Source organism: Plecotus auritus, assembly GCF_963455305.1.
Source record: "Plecotus auritus genome assembly, chromosome: 8".
NCBI classification, from domain to species: Eukaryota; Metazoa; Chordata; class Mammalia; order Chiroptera; family Vespertilionidae; genus Plecotus; species Plecotus auritus.
In genome coordinates this window covers 24,900,996-24,924,128 of record NC_137782.1, presented here as the reverse complement: position 1 = coordinate 24,924,128, position 23,133 = coordinate 24,900,996, and the positions used below count along the sequence as shown (strand labels likewise).

General features: G+C 42.7%; 1 protein-coding gene and 1 pseudogene across 20 annotated transcripts in view; both read left to right on the top strand.

Moving 5' to 3' along the window:
* PTPRT (protein tyrosine phosphatase receptor type T) overlaps positions 1-23,133 on the top strand; it is a gene marked incomplete at its 3' end in the record, with an annotated part of 976,718 nt that overhangs the window by 58,393 nt on the left and 895,192 nt on the right. The window lies entirely within an intron of this gene.
* LOC308255718 (HAUS augmin-like complex subunit 2) lies at positions 9,689-10,378 on the top strand (annotated as a pseudogene). The gene is made up of 2 exons: positions 9,689-9,757; positions 9,845-10,378. The product of its transcript is annotated as an HAUS augmin-like complex subunit 2 (transcript).

The following is a 23,133-nucleotide window of genomic DNA, read 5'->3' as shown; positions in this document are numbered from 1 at the left end:
TAGGCCCCTGGGAATCACTTGGCCTGGCCCTGCCAAGGAATTAGGGGTGAGTTAATTAATAAATGTTTGACCAAATATAGCAAGCTAATTTTTAAGTTGATAATTTTGTATGGCCCTGGAATGATGTTATGAATATCCAAATGGCCCTTGGCAGAAAAAAGGTTCCCCACTCCTGCTTTAACCTCTTTTTGGACCTACATTTGCCACGTAACACTAAGGAAGCACCTTATGTAATGGCCTGGGCTTTCTTCTGCATCAGCCCTACGGGACGATGCTTGTGGCTGCAGTAACATGGCTATGGGCTGGCCAAGGGGCCAGCTAGGAGTGACGTGCCCTCCAGGCTTTTTTATCTTTTTGGCTTTTACGAATGCCAGGAGGTGCATTAGGGTGTAGATGTGTCCTGGCTGTATTTTGTGATTAGCCTTTCTTTTGTGTGACTGCCATTTTTTTCATACCAAGCTTTAAGGAGAAATCCAAAGGAGGGAGAAATAGCTCACAACTATAAGTACTGCTGGCCCACCAACCTTTCACCCTTGCCATCATTCCCTGTGGCAGTGAGGAGAAGGAATGAAAATCATCGCATGAGGTCTGTTTCTTGTTCGTGCAGAATCTGGGGCAGATGTTGCTGGTTGGGAGCCCCTCCTCTCAGTGATGACTGGTCCCCAGCTCAGAAGCTGCACTCCATGGAGTTCTTTCTTTCTTTCTTTCTTTCTTTCTTTCTTTCTTTCTTTCTTTCTTTCTTTCTTTCTTTCTTTCTTTCTTCCTTCCTTCCTTCCTTCCTTCCTTCCTTCCTTCCTTCCTTCCTTCCTTCCTTCCTTCCTTCTTTCTTTCTTTCTTTCTTTCTTTCTTTCTTTCTTTCTAAATAAATCTTTATTCAGATTATTACAATTGTTTCTCCTTTTCCCCCTCCGTAGATCCCCTCCACCCGGTTCCCACCCCACCTTCTGCCCTTACCTGCCCCCCACACTGTCCTCATCCATAGGTGTATGATTTTTGTCCAGTCTCTTCATGAACCCCCCATACCCCTTTCCCCCTGAGAATTATCAGTCCACTCCCTTTCTATGCCCCTGATTCTATTATATTCACCAGATTATTCTGTTCCTCAGGTTTTTAATTCACTTGATTTTTAGGTTCACTTGTTGATAGATATGTATTTGTTGTTCATAATTTTTATCTTTACTTTTTTCTTCTTCCTCTTCTTTAAGAATACCTTTCAGCATTTCATATAATACTGGTTTGGTGGTGATGAACTCCTTTAGCTTTTTCTTATCTGTGAAGCTCTTTATCTGACCTTCAATTCTGAATGATAGCTTTGCTGGGTAGAGTAATCTTGGTTGTAGGTTCTTGCTATTCATCACATTGAAAATTTCTTGCCACTCCCATCTGGCCTGCATAGTTTCTGTTGAGAAATCAGCTGATAGTCGTATGGGTGCTCCCTTGTAGGTAATTAACTGCTTTTCTCTTGCTGCTTTTAATATTCTCTCTTTGTCTTTTGCTCTTGGCATTTTAATTATGATGTGTCTTGGTGTGGTCCTCTTTGGATTCCTTTTGTTTGGGGTTCTGTGTGCTTCCTGGACTTGTAAGTCTATTTCTTTCACCAGGTGGGGGAAGTTTTTGGTCATTATTTCTTCAAATAGGTTTTCAGTATCTTGCTCTCTCTCTTCTTCTGGCACCCCCATAATTCTGATGTTGGTACGCTTGAAGTTGTCCCAGAGTCTTCTTACACCATCTTCAACTTTTTGGATTTTTTTTTTTGCTTTTCGCTTTTTCGGTTGAGTGTTTTTTTGCTTCTTTGTATTTCAATCCTTTGACTTGATTTTTGTGTTCCTCTAGTCTGTTTTTGGGTCTCTGTATAATATTTTTTATTTCAGTCAGTGTATGTTTAATTTCTAGTTGGTCCTTTTTCATATCTTCGAGGGTCTCGTTATATTTATCGGCCCTTTCTAGGATATTCTTGAAAAGCCTTATAACCGTGGTTTTGAATTCTATATCCAGTCGTTTGTTTTCCTCCATTTCTTTCGTTTGTGATCTGATTCTTTGACGCTGCATTTTCATTGCTTCCCTGAGTTGGTACGGTAGATTTGTGTGCTAGGTTTCCAATATGGCCCAGTGGGTCTGCCTCCCCAGTTAACCTGAGGTGGACACTCTTGGTGCACCCCTTTGTGGACTGTGTGTACAGCCTTGTTGTAATTAAGTCTTGATTGTTGTTGGTATCACTGGGAAGAATTGACCTCCAGGCCAGTTGGCTGTAAGGATCAGCTGTGTCTATGCTGGGAGAAGTTTGGTGCTGGAGACAGCCTTATAGGATTAGACTTGCCAAATTGCAATAGCCTCTGTGCTCAGCTTGGATAGGGTGGAGTCTCAGTCTTGGCTTCCCGTCCGTTTTGCCCTTGCGTGCACATGCGCACCTTCAGACCTCTGCCTTCCCCAGCTCCCGAGCCTCCGCCTGAGAGTCCAGACTCCCCCCACAAGAGCATGGGTCCCCAGGGGCTCGCCTGGAACCAGGGTTCAGTGCAGTCAGAACTGGGGCCCAGTGCAGTCAGGAGCCTCCAACTCCCTTCCACTAGGGAAAGCCTGTGGCAGCCTCCGCAGCCTTTTTGCGCACTGGCACACGCGCTCTTTCAGACCTCTGCCTTCCCCGGCTCCCGAGTCTCCGCCTGAGAGTTCAGACTCACCCCACAAGAGCATGGGTCCCCAGGGGCTCACCCGGAACTGGGGTTCAGTGCAGTCAGAACTGAGGTTCAGTGCGGTCGGGGCCTTCCTTCCCCCTCCTGCCAGGGAAAGTCAGCCAGGCTCTCAGCCGCCCTTCCTCTCTGCGCGCACAAAGACCCTTTGCTGTACCTCCAATTCTCTGTGAGCTTTTCTCTTTTCTTCTAGTTGTAGAATTTTCACTCAGCCAGCTTTCCTGTGGTTCTGGATGGTGTCCGTTCTGTCTTTTAGTTGTAGTTTTGAAATTGTTGTGCGAGGCAGCAGTTTAGGTGCTTACCTATGCCGCCATCTTGGTTTCTCCCTGGAGTTGTTCTTTTTTGACTGATATGCAATCACTTCCATTTATTTCTGAACATAATATACTTATTAGATCCATGGATGACATGTTATAACCCTGTTTAAATATTCACAGGGTATTTTATTTTTGTAAAGATAGCCTCTAAAAATTATAAAGCCAGATAGATTAATAATAACCACTTACCAAAATTAGAGTAAAAATGTCACCAAAATAGGTACATAGAATACCACCAAGTATCTCAACATTTACATACATAGGTGTTGTCTGTGATTTTAGCAAAGAGAAACAATCCAAATTTTATTCTTTAACTACTGACATGTGAGGAGCATCATGGAGCAACTTTGGTATATTTCTCCTACTATAACAAGTTCTAGTTTTCTTAAATACTCCCCCCCCCCACCGACTTTCCTGAAATAAAATACCATTTTTCCAACCTTCAAATTAAAATGTTATCCTCATAAATATATGTACCAGGTTGGTATATTTACATACTGTACATGCTTTCCATTTTCAGACCGAGCAGACATGCAATGACATTATTAAAGCAAAAGACAACCCAACCTAATATCAAGAGAAATTGTGACCTTCCATGCAGTGTTTGATATAGAAAACATTGATTTTGACATATCTTTTTTTTAAAGCCTCACCTGAGGATGTGTGTGTTTTTTTAATTGTATTTTTTTTAAGGAGAGAGAAAGAGAGAGAGAGAGAGAGAGAGAGAGAGAGAGAGAGAGAGAGAGAGAGATCAGCTGTCTCCCATACGTGCCCTGGCCAGGGATGGAACCTACAACCTAGGTATGTGAACCTGACCAGGGTGTACGGGATGATGCTCCAACCAACAGAGTCACAGGGTCAGATCTCATTTTTTAAAAAATTGAATTTATTGGGATGACATTGATTTGCAAAACCATACCTGTTTCAAGTGTACAACTCAATCAAACATCATTTGGATGTGAGGGTAATCTGGCTGTGACATCTGTCACCCCATTGATTGTCAGGGTTGATTCAGCTGATCTGGCTGGCTAGGTGGGTGTCCCCTCCTCCCTCAGCGATCCATGTGGGTCCCTCCCAAAGCTGCGTGCTAGGTTGAAGAGGATGACCTTCCTCCCAGGGTAAAGGAGTAGCTGCACTCTCCTGCTAGAACCTCCAAACAAGATCTCAATAAAACACACACTGTGGTCCAAGAACATTCAAATAATAAACCAAAAAGAAACAGATGTTAAAGATTGGTCTTCAAACATTACAGCCAGTGAGCCCACCCTTGCCTATGATCTCGCTGACAAAAACGCATGCACAACTCAGTGGCCACCAAACCTTTCAACAGAGCTTCCTTAACTGTGAGCTGTTTGAAGTGACCAGTTTGAGCATTCTGACTATTTTTTCATGAGCTCTGAATAGCTGCAGGGATCTCGGCAGGGGAACGGCTCAACCTTGGCATAGTGCCAAACATGGCCAAGCCAGGCTTCGTGTAAGTCAGTGGTCGGCAAACTGTGGCTCGCCGCTCTGTTGACTAATGAGTTTGCCGACCACTGACCTAGACTCTCGATTCCAATAATTACAGGCTGTTGTTGTTCCTTGTGATTAAGCCCCTATCCCAGTGGTAGGCAAACTCATTAGTCAACAGAGCGGCAAACCGCCGCTCGCGAGCCCCATGTGGCTCGTGAGCTGCAGTTTGCCGACCACTGGTGTAAGTCACAGCAGTGTTTTTTTCACTGCCTGGACCTTCTCCTCGAGGTCACAGACAAATTGGGCCATGGTTCTAGGACGGAAAGTCTGTGGCCTCAAACAGCCAGTTGAATGTCCCTCTCCTGCCCCCCATAAGGATCCACCAAAGGGGGTCAGTGGATGTTTATTTACCACTAGTAAGCACCATGGATGTGCATAGTGTTCCTACTCCTCCAGTTGCTGCTGTTACTATTACAAGATGCTTGCCTCCTACTGAGAGTGGGAAATTGGGGATGACAATTGAAGGGTTGGTGTCATTCTTAGAACAAAAGTTTACTGTTTACTGTTTAAATAACATAGTGATTCTAAAATATGAGCTCTGACTTTTGTAACATCTTTCCATATTGTAGGGATGCATTGGCACTTCTGTTGAAAAGGGACAGCCTACAAAAATGAGAACATTCAGGTGAAATCTTCTCTCTGGTGTGAACTCTTCCACGGGAGATTGTATAGAGCAGTGGTCAGCAAACTCATTAGGCAGCAGAGTCAAATATCAATAGTACGATTGAAATATCTTTTGAGAGCCAAATTTTTTAAACTTAAACTTCTTCTAACGCCACTTCTTCAAAATAGACTCACCCAGGCCGTGGTATTTTGTGGAAGAGCCACACTCAAGGGGCCAAAGAGCCGCATGTGGCTCGCGAGCCACGGTTTGCCCACCACTGGTATAGAGCAATGCAGGGATGGTATTGTCAGGCATGACTATATCAGTGGGCAGGCCTGTTTTATATAAAACAAAATACTCTTTTCTTCATATTTGCCCAGAGTCTACCAAATCACCAGCTACTTTCTTTTCATCTTCAAGGAACACATAAATAGTGTCTAAGTACACAGTTTTTAGTTGTTTAAATCCATTTTGACAAACCTTCTCCCAAATGCCTTTCATTTTAAAAATCAATTACCTTATCCAGCATGCCTCCCTAATCTATTTCATTTAGTTACCATCTTTCTATGGCTTTCCTTTCAACAACATAATTTGCTCTTAATAATTAATATAAAAGAATTCAAAATGCAATCACTGAGCTCACTTAAAAGCTCTCTAATCAATTACCAGGATCTGTGGGTTTGTGACAGAGGTCTCGAAGGTCCCAGCACCCCTTTACCAAGCTCAGGCCCAATAGAAGCCACATTTATAATGCATTCTCATATAGTTGGCCAGTCCTATGAAGGCAATGGATGGGTTTCAAATGAACAGTGATTAACACAATTGCTTTAAGGTTATTTCAGAGTGAAAATAATGCCAACATTTATCACATAGAAATTAAAAGGTGCATATGGGCCTAACCAATGGACACAGACAACAGGGGGGTGAGGGCATGAGTGGGGGAGATAGGGGAGGTAATGGGGGAATAAGTACACATATGTAACACCTTAATCAATAAAGAAATTGAAAAAATTAAAAAATAAAAAATAAATAAAAGGGAAATTCGCTCAAGCCCAGTGCAGAGGTAAGCATGGTGGATAGCTACATAGTACTGATAGTCCATTCTAGTGACTGAGCATTCTTTAATCTTAGCCTGAATTTCCAAGTTAGAGCATCTGTTACATGTATAGTGGAAGGGGAAACTTATTCACAAGGATTTCTGTGCTGTAGTCAGCGATAAATGAGGTCAGAGTAGCAGGAGTAAGTTTGGTCATTCGGTCCACCCATTCAGTGTGAGAGGTAGAAAGAGGGCAGAGTTTGGCATCAGGTAGAGCTGAATTAAAATCCCAAATCTAAGTTAGTTTCTGATTTTGAGCAAGTTACTTCCCTTCTTTGAACCTTTATTTATAATTCCCTTATACATATAATTAGGGTAATACTTACTTTATAAGTTTGTTTCTTTTCATAGCATGTATGAACTAATACAAGATGAATTTCAAATCTTTATTTCTAAAAGTCGATTGATGTTGAACCCAGTTTCATTTGCTATTTATTGTTCATTTCACCTTATTCTCATCCTCTAGGAGGGCAGGTATCTTTGTTTCTTACACTGATGTAGAATGGTGCCTGGCACGTAGTAGGCACTTGATAACTATCTGTTGGATAGGTGAATGCATGAATTATTATCTCTATTACCCACACACTGTCAGCATTTCTTTGAGTTGGTCTGTGAGGTTTTCCTTCCAGGTGATTTATCTTCTCAATGATGTTTTGTGTGACTGCTCATTAAGTCTAGTCTCGGCACAGCTTGACTGATGAGTGCACTGGGGTCCAAATGCATGGCTGGGGGAAGCTAGCCTGGGATTAATCCCTGGCCTCGGTTACTCCTCGGGAGAGCCAAAGCCAGTATAGAGATGTTGCCAGATTGTTGTGTGTGCAGAGTCTAATTTATAGTTGTCCAGGGTCTCCTGAGGAGAAGGTGCATTTATATCATTATTAAACAGTAATTGATTACAAAGCCCGGTTGTGAAATTTACAATTATTGAATTACTCTGTTAGCTCATAAATTTCATTGGTTAATAAAATTATATAGGTGTCAGGTGTACAATTCTATAACACATCATCTGTATGCTGTATTGTGTGTTCACCGCCCCATGTCAAGTCTCCTTCCATCACCATTTATCCCCCCTTTTCCTCTGGTAATCACCATGCTGTTTGTTGTCAGTGTCTATGAGTTTCTTTTCTTTTCTTTTTTTGCTTAAACTCTTCACCTTTTTCACCCAGCCCCCTCTACCCCTGCTCCCCTCTGACAACTGTCAGTCTCTTCTCTGTATCTATGAGTCTTTTATTTTGCTTGTTAGTTTATTTTGCTCATTAGATTCCACATATAAGTGAAATCATATGGTACTTGTCTTTCTCTGACTTATTTCACTTAGCATAATACCCTCCAGGTCCATCCATGCTCTTGCAAAAAGTAAGAGTTCCTTCTTTTTTATGACCGAGTAGTATTCTTAGTTGTGTAGATGTATCACAGGTTTTTTATCCACTCATCTACTGATGGGCTGCTTCCAAAACTTGGCTATTGTAAATAATGCTGCAATGAACATAGGGGTGCATCCACTCTTTTGAATTAGTGTTTCTGATTCCTTTGGATATATTCTCAGAAGTGGAATCACTGGGTCATAAGGCTGTTCCATTTTTAATTTTTTGAGATAACTCTACTGATTTCCACAGAGACTGCACTAGTCTGCATTCCCACCAACAGTGTACGAGGGTTCCCATTTCTCCACAACTTTGCCAACACTTGTTGTTGGTTGATTTATTGTTGGTAGCCATTCTGGCAGGTAATATTCAATGGACATATGAAAAGATGCTCAGTATCATTAATCATCAGAGAAATACAAATTAAAACAAGGAATTGGGAGGTGGAACTGCAGGGAGCCCCGAGAGAGGGGCTTGCAGATCTCCTGTGAGGGGTAGGTGCCAGTCAGGTTCATGAAAGGTGAGGGGAATGGCCCACTCCAAGTCACACCACTCAGTGACACCCCCTGAGTCTGCCCAGACCTCTGTATCCCAGCCCAGGCAGCTGACTCTCCAGCAGGGCATGAGCTCCACAGGGTGGAGTGACAGGGAGCCCGGGAGTGGGGGTGGGCGATTGCATTCCCTCAGGCTCATACTGTGTGGAGGGGTGCTCCACCCAAGAAAGATGGTGTCTGCAATATGGGAGCATGATCAGCCCAGGGATCCTGGCACTTTTCCTCCAATCTCTCCCCAGAGTCACACACTCCAGTGTCCCCTGCAGCCCAGGGTGAGTGGCTGTGAAGGAGATTTTGTGTGTTTGTCCTTTAAGAGGGCACCTGTGTCTCTAGCACACTCCTGTCTCTGCCTGGCAGACAGAATCCCCACAGATTTCCACAGCCAGGTGTTATGTGGGTGCCTCTTCCGACTCTGGAGCTCTGGGCTGAGGAGCCTGTCTTGGGGTTGAAACCCCATGCTTCTCAGGGGACCCCCTGCAGCTGAGATATCCCTCCTGAATCTCAGCCACCACCCATGGGAGCAGGGCCAGCCCTTTTTGCATCTCCACCCTTCTTACCAGTCTCGATGTAAATGTTTGGTGAACATAACCAAATAAATGTTTGGTTATAAGACTTCTCTTCAGGTGGTTATTCAGGCTCTTTGTTCTATATTTTAGTTGTAATTCCAGTTTGATCTTGTAAGGAGGTGAGTGTAGCTTCCACCTAATCCGCCACCATCATGGATCTCTAGCTCATAGAGTTCAAATCTTTATTTCTAAAAGTCAATTGATATTCAGCCCTATAAATATTTAATTTAGATGTAATGGTGTTGGAGCAAAATTAAATTCTCATTTGGAAAATAAAGAATGACCTGGATGGGATTGGGAGGGGCGACTTGGCAGAGATGAGCAGAGAAACTGTTGGTCAGATTGAGTGACTTAATTAGAAGAGACTTTCATACCTGGCTTTCTTCTATGCATTTCCTCCTTAAAAATTCTCTAATTTGTAGGAAATAAAAGTCCTTTATATGTGGTAGGGTTTTATATTTCACACGGCATCTTTGGACTAGGTAATATTTGTGCCTCACAAAAGTCTTTTGAAGCAATCACAATGCACATTTTTTTTTTCTATTTTACAGATTGCAAAACTGAGGTACAGAGAACTAAAGTGACTTGCTTGGGATATACTATGAGAGAGGGAGGCCAAACCGGGTCAAGTGGTCTTCCAGCTGGCTCATAGTGTCTATTTGCATCTATGTATTAGTTAGGACTAAGTTCAGCTGCGTAACAAAGAAGCCTCCAAATAACTGTGGCATAAACAACATGAAAATTAATTTCTACCTTTGTAAAACTGTCACAGAGGAGTCAATCCAGCTAATCCAGTGGTACTAAAAAGTTGTGAAGGGCTCCTAGGCTCCTTCCAATATACTTCTTCATCATTCACATGATTTGTGGCCCCCAACCTCATGGCCCAAGGTGCCTGCTTAAGTTCCAGCCATTGAATGTGGAGTAGCTGGATGGAGATAGAGAAGAGTCTATTTCTTCCCTTTTAAGACTCTCTGGGAAGTGGGTTTCAGCCATGGCTGTGGCAAACCCTTGGGACCTGGTGTCTGGGCCAAACGCTGCTGGGTATTGCTGGGCCATTTTTGTAACTTTGGAGATGGTCACTCAGGAGATGCTAAATGGACCTAAGAAATAAGCTCATTGTTTTGTGAACCTCTCCAGGCTACGGCAGATCACAAACATTCAAGCTGACATCAATCAGAAAAACCTGGAAATTGAACTTCTAAGACTAGAAAAAGATACAGCAGATATTGTTCATCCTTCATTTTTGGCTCAGAAGTGTCATACTCTGCGAAGCATGAATGATCATTTGGAAGCAGTGCTGAATGAGAAGAGGTCCCTCAGGCAAAGGCTGCTGAAACCCCTGTGCCAGGAAAACCTGACTGTTGAGGCTGTTTATCACAGATACCTGGTACATTTGCTGGACTTGGCAGTGACTTTCATTGAGAGATTAGAAACCCATCTTGAAACAATTTGAAATATTCCTCATTTAGATGCAAATCTAAAGAAAATGAGCAAGGTTTTAGCCAAGATGGGCATTTTGGTGACTGAGACAGAAGAACTGGCAGAGAATATACTCAAGTGGTGAGAGCAACAAAAGGAAGTTTCCAAAATACTACCTGAAGAAAATTATCTTTCTAAACATGATGTTATAAAGCCTCCTTTAACTTCTAAAATTCATGTCCAAACTATTCATGCCAAATGATTCAACTGATCCAATTAAGCAAAAATAAATCATGTTGCTTAATTACATGTAGTCATGTGAAGTCCATTTCTAGTCAGTGATAACGTGGGTATTTATAGGCTTTGCTGCTAGCAATACTGAAAAAGCCCTCTCTATATTGAACTACTAAGATTCCAGGTTCATTAAGACCAAACTAAACTTTCCTTTGCTTTTCATATATTTTCATTCCACTTTTCAATAAAACTTACTAAGATAAAAAAAAGACTCGGTGGAAGGTCTACCTCTGCTTGTATCTTATCGCTCAGAACTTCACCATGTGGGTATGTCACAATGCAAGGGAGGCTGAAAAATAGTCTTTTATCTGGGAAACATAGTGCTTGGCAAAAACTGGGGTGCTGTTACTCTGCGAGGAAGGGAAAACTAGTTTGAGGGGACGACTGACAGTGTGTGCTACAGCCAGCATCCTGAAAGACCCCGTGTAGTGCATGCACTCAGCAGGGCATGGGCATGTTGGCCTGAATTCCATCCGTCAGGACTGTCTTCAGGTACCAGCAGCATCCTGGGGGCTGGGGGCGCTGGACACAGAAGGACTTTGTTGCCTGGGAGCAATGTGCAACCCAGGAAGCAGCTTGACTCTTCCCTGGTGTTAATTTACACGGATTAAAAGAAGACGGGGAATCTGTGAAGGCACTTGCTTCCTTCACGTTTGTTGGACAGCATTTCTAAACAGAGCATTGTTTTACCCTTCTCTTGGCCTCATCACGTCTGGAGGGGCATGGCATTCCCTCGAGTTAGCGTGCAGCAGCCTGAGAGGGCCCGGCAGGAATAGGAATCATTCAATAAGCATGTACAGGCACTGGTGCAGGGCCTTTGGATACTGAGAAAGACATGACTGCCATCTTGTAGAGTAGTGGTTCTCAAAGTGTGACCCCATTGGCATCACCTGGGGACTCTGAGGGTGGGCTCAGCAGTCTGTTTTCATAAGCCCTCCAGGGGATTCTGGGACATGCCCAAGTTCGATACACAAATCCTGTAATGCTGAGAAATAGCTTGGTGATCAAGAGCATAGGTTTGAGAGCCCCTGGACTGGGTTTGAATTATGGTTCATTCACTTAATAGTTGTGTAGTGTTGGGCAAGTTACTCAACCTCTCTGAAGCTCAGTTTCCTCATCTGTGAAAGGGAGTTGTAGCACTGTCCTGAGAACACATGTAAGAGTTATGTGAGATGACAAAATGCGTGGCCCATGACAGCTCTCATTATTTTCTAGCTCCTCTATGGATGGCAATGTTATTGTGAATTCAGAAAGTTCAAGGAAATGCATATTTAAGTTACAGAATAAAAACTGAAATTGAAAGATAAATTTAAGTGATTTGTTCTAAATGTCTACCATTTTTTATTTTTTCTGCCACTCCTTCCTGCTCGGCATAGGTAAATCATGAATTGCTTCTAAAAAATAAAGCAATGTGGTTAAGAGACGTGAGGAGGCATTTTGCCAGAGATGATATGGACACTAAGCATATGTGAAGGTGCCGAATCTCATTAGTTATCCAGAAATGCAAATAAGACTGCAAGGAAATTTTACTGCACATGCACCAGATTCATTAAATGATAGACATGCTGCCGAATGTTGGTGACGATGTCAAGCAACTGGAACTCTCATACAGTGCTCCTGGGAGTATAAGATTGGCAGGTCCAGTAAAGATAAATAGATGCATAACCTGTGAGGAACCATTTCACTTTTAGATATATACCTGACTGAAATGGGTAAATATATTTACTCATTGACATGTACATGAATGTTCTCAACATCATTATTCATGAGAACTAAGGGATAATACTAGAAACAGCCCTAATGTCCATAGTAGGATGGATAAATTATGCTATGTTTAGGCAAAGGAATAGCGTCCAGTGAAGATAATGAATTACCACCTGCAGCAAAGTGAGAAAATCTCAGTTAACTTTGAGCAGGAGAAGCCAAACACAGATGATAAACTAGTTTATGATCCCATTAATAAGTCTTTCCAAAACTGGCAGAAACTTACCTATGGTGCTAGAAGTCGAGAGGGTAGGTACCGTGAGTGGGTGAGGGGATGCTGACTGGGAAGAGCCACGAAGGGTGCTTCTGGGAGGTTGGTAGTATTTTATTTCTTGATCTGAATGGCAATTACCTAAGTGTTTGTGAAAATTTATTAAGCAATCTATCCATGTTTTATACACTTTTCTGGATGTGTGCTTATATCAGTACATTTACTTACAATATCTATGCAAAATGTTTATAGTAAAACAAAAAGCTCTGTATAGTTTTATTAACCAATGTCACCCCATAAATGCAATTAAAAAAAGAAAAAGAAAGTTGAAAATCCATTCTACCAAAAAACTCTAAAATCTAAAACAACAATAACAAACAAACTCCAAAAAGCATGATTAAGGGGGCAATAGGACTGAACATTTGGTAGAAGAATTGTTTTCACATATCCTTGACTCCCATTTCTATACAACTGAATAAAGCAAGGGTTACACACACACACACACACACACACACACACACACACACACACACAGCAACATGCACTCATACAATGTCTGCCTCCAATATAGAAGTAAGAAACCAATTTCCAAGGAAATTATTTTTTAAAATCCAGATCAGAAAGTGGTAGGTGAAGGAGACAACCTCAGTGTTATGCCCGGCAGTTATGGCAGGAACCCCTGTGATATTTAATGTGTTTGTGATGTTCACTTTCTATTAGATCCTCATGACTCTGGCAGGTGTTAAGTGTGTGGTTACCATTCCTGGTTTAAGAATGAGGATGCTAAGCCGAAGAGTGTGTAAGTGGCTCGTCCTGGGTCACTCATCTCCTAAGTGGCCTTGCTGGGGACTCAAGCCTGGTATGGTACCTGATTTTCTTACCTTGCTATGAGGTCCTTGGAGGAAACTCCCGACACATTCGCTGCTCAGGCAATATGAAAAACCACACAGATCAAATCAGACACATTGCAACTGGTACTGGGATAGTATTCACAATATTAGTGGTTAGGTGTTGATTTGTTTTTTAACTAGTAACCCTAGCAAGGATGAATGTTGAAACAAGGATTATTTTTACTCAACAGTCTTGTAAACAGGACTGGATTCAGGTACATCTGCCTGTGCTTTTGAAGGTAGTTCTGAACATTCAAAGGACCACAGCTTCAGCCTTTTAAAGATTGGAGATAGGAACCCAGGTTTATGCTGCAGCTTAGAGTTACGGATTGTGCCTAGGAGCCTCCTTTGAATTCACAGGATGGAAATGTTGCTTTTAAAATTTTCATTTATGTACAACTTACCCACAAGAAAAGACATAAAACAGAACCATAGACGAGAGCTAGAAAATAATTAGGGAAAAATTGCTTTTAAAAAACATATTCATCCAATTGTAGAAGTCAGGTGTATATATTGAATAAAGCCTGGAAAAACCAGAAACATTCAAAAAATAAAATTACCTGCTAACCCTAAACTAGGGAGGGCCAACTGATCATAAACAAGTAGAGTTTTCTTTCCAGAGCTTTTGTAATAGACATGCTAAACAACAGAGTGAAGATTTAGCCACTGTGTTGCTTTCTGGTTGTTTTTAAACATCATCATTGTGAACATTTTCCAATATTATTGCATATTCTCATTAACATTATTTTCAATGGCTAAATCATAATTTTTTCAAACTTCCCTTTAATATTGGACACTTAGATTGTTTCCAATTTTACAGTATTGTAAAAAGGGCTTTAATGAAGATCTTACTCATGAATTTGAGTTCATCACTGATAATTGTCTTAGAACAAAAGTGGCATTTTCTGATTATTCTTTATAACCATTTTAGGCTCAGAATGCATAATGGCAACACTTCTGCTGGAAAAATCACCGAACCAGAATTAACACAGACCTTGGTTGGAATCCTGAGTTTACCGCATACTAGCTGTGTGATCTTGGGTGGGTTGCAAAGCTCAGGGAGCCTCAGCATCTCCATTTGTAAAATGGGAATAGAGTTTCCATTTTATCAACCTATAAAAAGGACTAAATGAGTACCGCAGGTGTTTGAGGAGGCTTTGTTTAAATCAGACTTTGCTGAAGAAATTTTATACATTTTCATTGTCTTCTTGAAGATCTTGACCAATTTTCTAGATTTTTAGCCAAATATATTATCATCTTTTTATTTTCTTAAAAGTATTTTAAATTGAATTTAAAGAGAGGAAGGAAGAGAGAGAGAAAGAGAAACACCTATTGGTACGTGCCCAGACTGGGGATTGAACCCACAACCTAGGTATGTGCTCTGACCAGGAATTGAACCTGCCATCCTGTGGTACACAGGAGAATTCTGCAATCAACTAAGCCATACTGGTCAGGGTTATTCTCACCTTTTTAGGTTAGGGGTCAACAAAGTACAATGCATGGGCCAAAACGTCATCTTACTCCCAGTTTTTGTGAATAAAGTTTTATTGGACCGTAACTCTACTCATTCATGTATGTATAGTCTGTGGCGGCTTTCACGCTACAGTGGCAGAACTAAAGATATTTATTATCTGGGCCTTTGCAGAAAAACTCTGCCAAATTTTTACCAGCCACAAAATATTTATTTCTGAAGTCATGATAGATAAGTGTGCTGTCCTTCTAAAAATCAAAATTTTCCTGTAGTAGGGGATGGACCCAAGCTATATACTCTGAGCTGACTGTTGAATGTGAATGCTACACTGTTACTAAAGGAACAAGAAGATTCGGGCCACTCACTTTGATCTACTCACACATCTTTTTAGATTTCCCTGGGAAAAAGCCAGGGTGACCTCAAATGAGATTGGGGTGATTTTCATCTATGTTGTCTGTGTTTTAAGCAGAATCTGGCGCTGCACAACTTGAAGCTTCATCGAGAATGTTTTGGAAGCATTTGTCATATGAGTGTAGGACAGGCTCTTTGCTCTTGTCACTAAAATGACCTATTTTTCTGAAACTGATTCTGCGTAAGAATGCCTTGTACTTGGCTCACAGAATGTCCGAGAGGTTCTGTTCCTTTGGTGTGTGGATAGGGTTGACCTTGGCAATGTGGCTCAGTTCCTGAGGCTGGCCCTTTGCTGTTTTTCCCCCCTACTATTCATAGTTCTTTTGATTGTGCTGAATTGCTTCCAAAATACTTCAAAACTGAAGTTTGGGACAGGCGAGCATGATTGGAGCAGGGCCTCAGACACTGCATTTTCTATGCGGACTTGGTTTTGCTGGGAGCAGTGAAGTGTAGTGAGCTTTCAAGGTAGGCAGACCTTGGTTTGTGTATATCATGACTCCTCTCCAGTTGGGCTAATGAATAACGAGGACCAGCAGCGGTTGCAATGGAATAATACAGGTATTAACTCCTGCTGGTAGGAGTTTGGGGTGAACATTCCATAAATGCACATGACTCTAGAAGTCTGTGGAAATGGCCCCCTCTTTTCCATGTAAGAGTTCTAATGCTAGAGTGGTTTGTTGCCCCAAATTCTTCATCCCATCTTCTATGCCTGGGACTTTTCACTTCCTCCCAGTAGAGGTGTTGCCTACTTTCCACCTGGTGTGGTTGGCATCAACCATGTGACTTCCTTAAACCAATGAAGTCCAGATGTCCCTTTTGTGTTTGGTCATTGCCAGGAGAGGAATGTAAGTGGCTAGTCCACTGGTCCAAGGAGGTTGAGAGTCATGTGGAAGAGACCTGGACCCCACTGGAGGCTCAAGCTAAGCCCAGCTGAGCCATACCACATTCAGTTGTTCAGCAGACAGCCTACAGACATGCAAACACAGAGTATGTTTTTGTTTTAGCCGCTGAGTTAAGTTGCCAGCATTTTTGTGGCAAGAACTATCTGATACAGCCATGTTTCAACCCTCATGGAAACCACAATTGGTAGCTGTTCAGCAGTGGCATGTACTGGCCCCATACCACCTGTTGCAAACATAGACCCAAACAAAAATGTATTTTCTGTCATTAGGAGTCCACAGACTTGTGGTAGAAAAAGAAAGAGATAATTATGGTAAAGCAGGAAAGCAGTGGTGATGGTAGTAAGCCTGATGCATTACTGGAACACAGAGGGGTGGCTAGACCTGGGGTGAGGGCCCAGCTATAGGGTTTCCTGGAGGAGGTCATGTGTGAGCTAAGAAGCACAGGAGACATTGCCTGAGTGAATAAGGCAGTGGGGTGAGCATTGCCATTATTTATTACCACACAGGAAAGTTTGGTAAAAAATTGCTAGGCTTTGGTGCAGTCCTATGATGTCACTGATTTCATGATATTAATATTAATATTTAATGAATCCCCCACCATCTCTTAGTGTTCTGGTTTGTAATCATTAGTGATTGACCCAGTGGGGTATGTAGAGGTCACTGGTTCTATATGGAAGTCGAGACTCATGGTTCTAGAGGGCTGGGCCTGTGGTTGATGAGCTGTGATAGTGCTGAGTCAGCTGCTGGAGGTTATTCAATGGAAAAGCTATGCTTTCTACCTTCCTTTGTGCAGCTCAGTAGGTTCTTTAGTGGAGCTGATGAGACCCAAGGCATGAGTTCGGTCCCCTGCAAGGATCAGTTAGATTCACCGTTTGGAACTCATTACCCTGAGGTAAGGTTTCAGATAGTACCTAGAGTTGGTAGGGCCAGAAAACAGATTGCATTCTTCTTTGAGGACAAGCCCAAGGTGTTGACAGCGGCAGTTTGCTGAGTTTGCAGTGCTGTTAGGAGGTTTTCAAATGACTTTATTGGACTCCTGTTTTGTAGATGAGTAAAGGGAAGCTCAGGGGTTTTACTTGTACAAGGCTGTTTGACTGCTTGTAGAGAAGCTGTGAGCTAGCCTGCCTGGACTCAAAGGCTGTGCTGTGTGTAAGCCACTCGAGGGCAGGGTTTCTCATCTTTGGCTGAAATTGGAAATTGAATTGACATTTAGGGCCAGTCAGTGCTTTGTTGTGGGGGGTCTGTCCTGTGCATTGTAGGACGTTCAGCAGCATCTCTGATCACTCCCCACTAGATGTTTCCTTCTCCAGTCATGGCAACCAAAAATGTCTCTAGATATTGCCAGGGGTCCCCTGGGGGACGGAATCGCCCCTGAGAGAGGACCATGCTCTATGTCAGGGTTGGGGAATGCTGGCCTTAGGGCCATATAAGACCCGCAAAACCATTTGGTCTGGCCCTGCCACGGCATTAGGGGTGAGTTAATTAAATTTTTGACCAAATATAGCAGGCTGATTTTTAAGTTGATAATTTTGTATGGCATGCAAAGGATGTTATAAATATCCAAATGGGACCAGCCATGGTGGCTCAATGGTTGAACGTCGACCTTTGAACCAGGACGACATGGTTCAATTCCTGGTCAAGAGCACATGCCCGGTTTGTGGGCTCGATCCCTGATCGTGCAGGAGGCAACTGATCAATGATTCTCTCTCATCATTGATGTTTCAGTCTTTCTCTCCCTCTCCCTTCCTCTCTGAAATCAATAAAGATATAGTTAAAAAATTTCTAAAAAAAATATCCAAATGGCCTTTGGCAGAAAAAAGGTATCATTGATGGAGTAACTGGGGGGAACCAGGATCTCCAGTTGGAGGGCATAGACAGAGTGGAGAACTCCTAGATAGCTTTGGGCTTTGGATTTAAGTGCCACACTCTGACCTTAACGAACTGGACATACAGGCCCATGGGAGGACTTTGGCCTCTAGCTTACGGGCTACACAAGATTTCACTCACCTGCTTGTCCCCTCTGTCTTCTGGCACCCTCTCCACTTCTGCTTGACCTTCTCCGGCAGGGATATTGGAATCAGGCATCTCCACCTAAGAAGTGTCCAACTGTCCTGCCCAGGACACTGGCTCCAGGAGGTGAGCAATTGGGGAGAGGAGATGTGTGAAAGCTTTCCATGCATCTATGCATGCAGCAGCATATAGGGCCCAGCATGTGGGCAATGCTTAATAAATGCGGGTATTATTACTGTTATTATTAACACTGTTCATAAAACTTTTAAAAAATAGCTAGTTTCTAGAATATGCTTCCCCAGGCTTTCCGATCCATTACTATGCAACTTACTTATTTTTTTTTAAAATATATTTTATTGATTTTTTACAGAGAGGAAGGGAGAGGGATAGAGAGTTAGAAACATCGATGAGAGAGAAACATCGATCAGCTGCCTCCTGCACACCCCCTATTGGGGACGTGCCCGCAACCAAGGTACATGCCCTTGACCGGAATCGAACCTGGGACCTTTCAGTCCGCAGGCTGACGCTCTATCCACTGAGCCAAACCGGTTTCGGCGCAACTTACTTATTTAAATTTAATTTTTTTCAAGGTCCTGTGTTTAAGTTTTTTAAAAACATAGTGAATTATTAGCGTTTTAATGAATAATGACATTTAATAAATAATAACACCAGTGAAAGTTCTCATGTAAGCCATTTAATTTAGCACCCTACCTATGTTTTCTCAAAAAAGAAACAGAAAAAAAACACAACTGTCTATAAGAAATTCTACACTGTGACTAACTGTTCTAATTTTAGCTCTGGCTTTTCTCTCTTTTTTAAAAAAAAAATAGGTTTTTATTGATTTTAGAGAGAGACAAGAGAAAGGGAGTGGGATAGAGAGGTAGAAACATTGATGAGAGAAAGACATTGATCAGCTGCCTCCTACACGCCCCCTATTGGGGATCCAGCCCAAAACCCTGGCACATGCCCTTGACCTCAGTGGAACCCGGGATCCTTCAGTCCACAGGCCGACACTCTATACACTGAACCAGACCAGCTAGGGCTCCAATGGTGACCATTTTAAACCCTGTCAGAAGGAGATGGGAAAAGCGTGGAGCACTTAATAAAAATATTATCAAATTAAAAACCAAGCAGGATCCAGTGTGAGCTCTGCTATAAATAACTTATGAAAAGTGAAAAGATGTTTCTGTTAGCAAATTTAAAATAATCATTAGAAACCTTCAACAGATTGCTGCTAATTAGATTGAGAATTAAACAGCTTTGTATGACTGTAGAGTTAATTAATAACTCATTACTTTTTTAATAAGCCAAATTCATTTGGAAACAGAAGAGAGACAGCAAAGTTTATCACAAACGAGATGTTAGATTGGGATTATTTCTCCTTCCCTTGATGAGAGACCGAGTTTAATTAAAGCAGGAGATACATTTATATCATGAATGAGTTGCATCCAGAAACCCAACCATCTAGGGGTAGAGAAAGAAGCCACTGTCCTTACTTTGAAAGTCTCCGTGAGCCACAGGGGGTTAATAAAGGTTGTGCCTAAATCTCCCTATTCAACTTTTGAATTTCAATTTCACTTATGAAATAATCCTTTTTGAAGCGGTGCAGACTCATGGAAACTAGTGGAGCTTCCTTCTTTTCCTCATTGATTTTACTTTCATTTCAGACTCACCTAGGTTCTTACTTTGAAACAGTGTTCCATTTTCCTGCCTCCCTTCCTTTCTTTTCACTTGTCTCCCCCTCCCCACCCAGACAGCCTCAAATTTCATTATTTTTTCATCTAGTTTTCTGACCCTTTGATGACCTTTATATTATAGCATGGAACAGAATGGAGTGGAAAGAAATGAACAATTTCTGATTTTTAAGGCAAGCATATTCTCATTACCCCATCTGGAAAATTTCTGTTCCCCTGTTTGTAAGCACCGAGGAGCCCCCTTCGAGATCGCAGTCTCCCATCCATAGTTCTTGGAACCCTTTGCTACTGGGTAGATTGAATTTGTCTTTTCGGATAGGGATGTGTTTGTTGAAGTGTAGCTTACAAGTGTTCCCACCATTTTGCCTTCCAGCCAATCAAATAAAAATCGCTCATCCTCAGATTTGAAAGAGATGCTAGATGTCACCTGGTCATATGCTGCTGGAATGTCTGGTCCTCTGTTATTCGTGTGGGTTTCATTTCTGCTAAATCAATAGATGTAATTTGGGTTCCTTTTTTGCACCTTCATCTACATATGAAGACATGTCTCATGTAGATCGGAGACTTCCCACCCAGAGTGGGAGGGAAGTCGGAAGAGAATGCCATTTTCAGGAAAATGTTAACTGTCCTGCCTGGTGATGAGTCGATGTGCCCCTGGCACTGAACTGTGGCATGCAAATCGGTTTCTGTATCTTAAACAAATGCTGTGGCTGACGACTAAGCCTAACAGTCTGGAAACTAGGGGCTCATTTCAAGAGCTGTTTGCCCACTCCAGGAATAATTAGCTTGGCCTCTTTCTCAAAAGGTGATTAATTCTCAGACTAATCCATTATGCAAATTTTTCTTGAGATCACTTTGTTCCCATCCTTTCCAAATGAGGACTAGGGCTCTCCAGCTTTCTGCTTTTGAGGTTTTCCTTTCACTGGATTATTTTTTTTTCTTCTTTAAATGGTTCTGTTCTTTAAAACAGCTCACAGAGTCCAGATCTCAAGCACATAACTAAAAGAAGCAGATATATAGCTCTCTAGTAAAGAACTGAAGGGGTCCCATGGTGGACCCATCGTGAGGAGTGGTCAGAGGAGGGTGAACAGGGACTCACTTCTCTGTACCCAGACTACACAGAGGGTCTCAGGTGCCTGCTAACTTCTGGTCACCACCTGCCTCTCCAGCTGCTTCGCCACCTCTTACCCTTGACTCACCCTGTCCACGTCATAGCTTGTGCTTCCCTCCCCTTCCTAGCCTCCCCTTTCTTCTTTTCCAGCCTTTCCCAGCACCTGAGACCTAGGAGGTGCTCCATAAATACTTGATGGATTCGTTGTTGTGGGAAAAATGTGGGTTTCTCTTGCATTATCTAAATTTCTCCCTCCACTTTGCCAGTCGAGAGGATAGGGCTTGAGTCCCTGAGGCCAGTACAGGGATGGAGTGCCTTTCCCGGATGCTGGGAGATGTGGGGTCAGGAGAGAGGCCCCCACCTCTGAAGGCAGGGGTCTCTGGTTCCCTCTGTTGGTCTTCCTCTCCCCTGATCCCAGCCCCACCCGGCGCAGCCTCAGCTCTCACCCCAGGTGTCTCCACAGGTTTCCTATTTAACCTCCTTCCCTCTTCTCTTGCTGCTCCAAAATCCATTTCCTGGGGCAGCCAGAGCAATTTGTAGTATATATTTTATTGAGATATGCCGTATACAAGAAGGGAGAAAGTAGGTTTACAGTTATGAGTACACAAAACCGTTTATTATTGTATCATTAATTACTAGTGGCCCGGTGCACGAAATTCGTACACTTGGAGGGGCGGTCTCTCAGCCCAGCCTGCACCCTCTCGCAGTTTGGGAGCCCTCAGTGGATGCCGCTGCGCTTGCCAGCCTTGAGCCTGAAGACTGTGGGAGCGCACTGACCACCAGGGGGCTGCTTCTGCAGTGAGCATCTGCCCCCTGGTGGTCAGTGTGTGTCATAGCGACTGGTTGTTTCGCTGTTTGGTCAATTTGCATATTAGCCTTTTATTATATAGGATTGTATTATGTTCCTTATGAACAACTGTAAACCTACTTTTGCCCCACCCTGTGTACAGAAAAGGACATGGACCTTAACTATTTAAACTGAGGACAGCCACATAAATAGTACCCTGGTTAGGCTAGTATTAGCACTCTGTTGTCCCAGTCTCCCCCTTCCTAGTCACCATTTCCCCTAAAGCACTCTCCTAATGCCAGGGCAATTTTTAGAATCATCAACCAGATTTTGTCAACCTCCTACGTAAAATTCTTCAATAGCTTCCCATTGCTCCTGAGCTAAAAGTCAAACTTCTTACCATTTTGCATTAAACCCTTGCATTCATTCTCATCTCATCTCCCACCCCTCGCTCCCTTCCTTCTTTATTATCAAGCCACTGGTCACCCCTCAATGTCTTAGAACATGCCAAATTCCTTTCCAGCCTCGGGCCCATGGCGCACGCTCAGCTCCCTGCCTGGAATGCTGTTTCTCCAAATCCCTTCCCCCTTTCAGGCCTTAGCTTAACTGCCACTACCTGTGAGGTTTCCCTCAGCCACCTAACCTAGACTAGCCTTTCTCGTATAGTCCCTCCTCTATCACATCTCCTATTTCTTCCTATATTGACTTACCGCTGTCTATAATCTCTAAGTGTTTTTATTGTTTGCTTTTTTTTTTTGCTTTTTATTTGTCTTTTCCACTTGAATGAAGACAGGGACCATGTCTGTCTATTTTTTGAAGAGTTCCTCATAAGCAGATAAGGGCAACTATAGTAGAAGACACTTGAGGGGGCAGAGTCTTTATTGTCTCTAGCCCCCATGCTAACTGTCTCTCAAGTTACATGTTTTGGTTGTCTATTGCTGTGTAACAAACAACCCCTCAATTTACTGACTTCATAGCAATGTATTATCTCTCATGGTGCTGTGGGTTGCATCACTGCCATATTCTCTGCCCCTCGTGCAGTAGGTGCTAAATAAATATTGGATGAAAAAATGAGCACAAAGTGTGCTGAGCATGAAGGTCCAGTCTGGAGGGACCGAGGCAGGGAGTGAAGTCATGTCCCGTGGTGAAGAGCTCAGAGGTGAAACCAGGCTGTTTGCCTGGTCCTGGTGGGCACCTGTGGTTCCTGAGCCCTGGACATGCTTGAAGCTTTATGTCTGGCGAGCTGTGAATGGCACGCACTATCACTTTCCAATTGAGTAGTCTGCAAGAGGACTGGGCCCCAAACCCATTGGTTGTGTGGCCACAGTCTACTGTGTTTTTCATTCTCCTCTCTCTAATGAGGTCTGGTCCTTTTCCCGACTGTCTGGATATGATGACTCACGTGACCACAGTCCTTGCATAATGGCACTTGCTCTTACCCCATTGCTTTAGTGTGTATTGGAGAGTAAGCA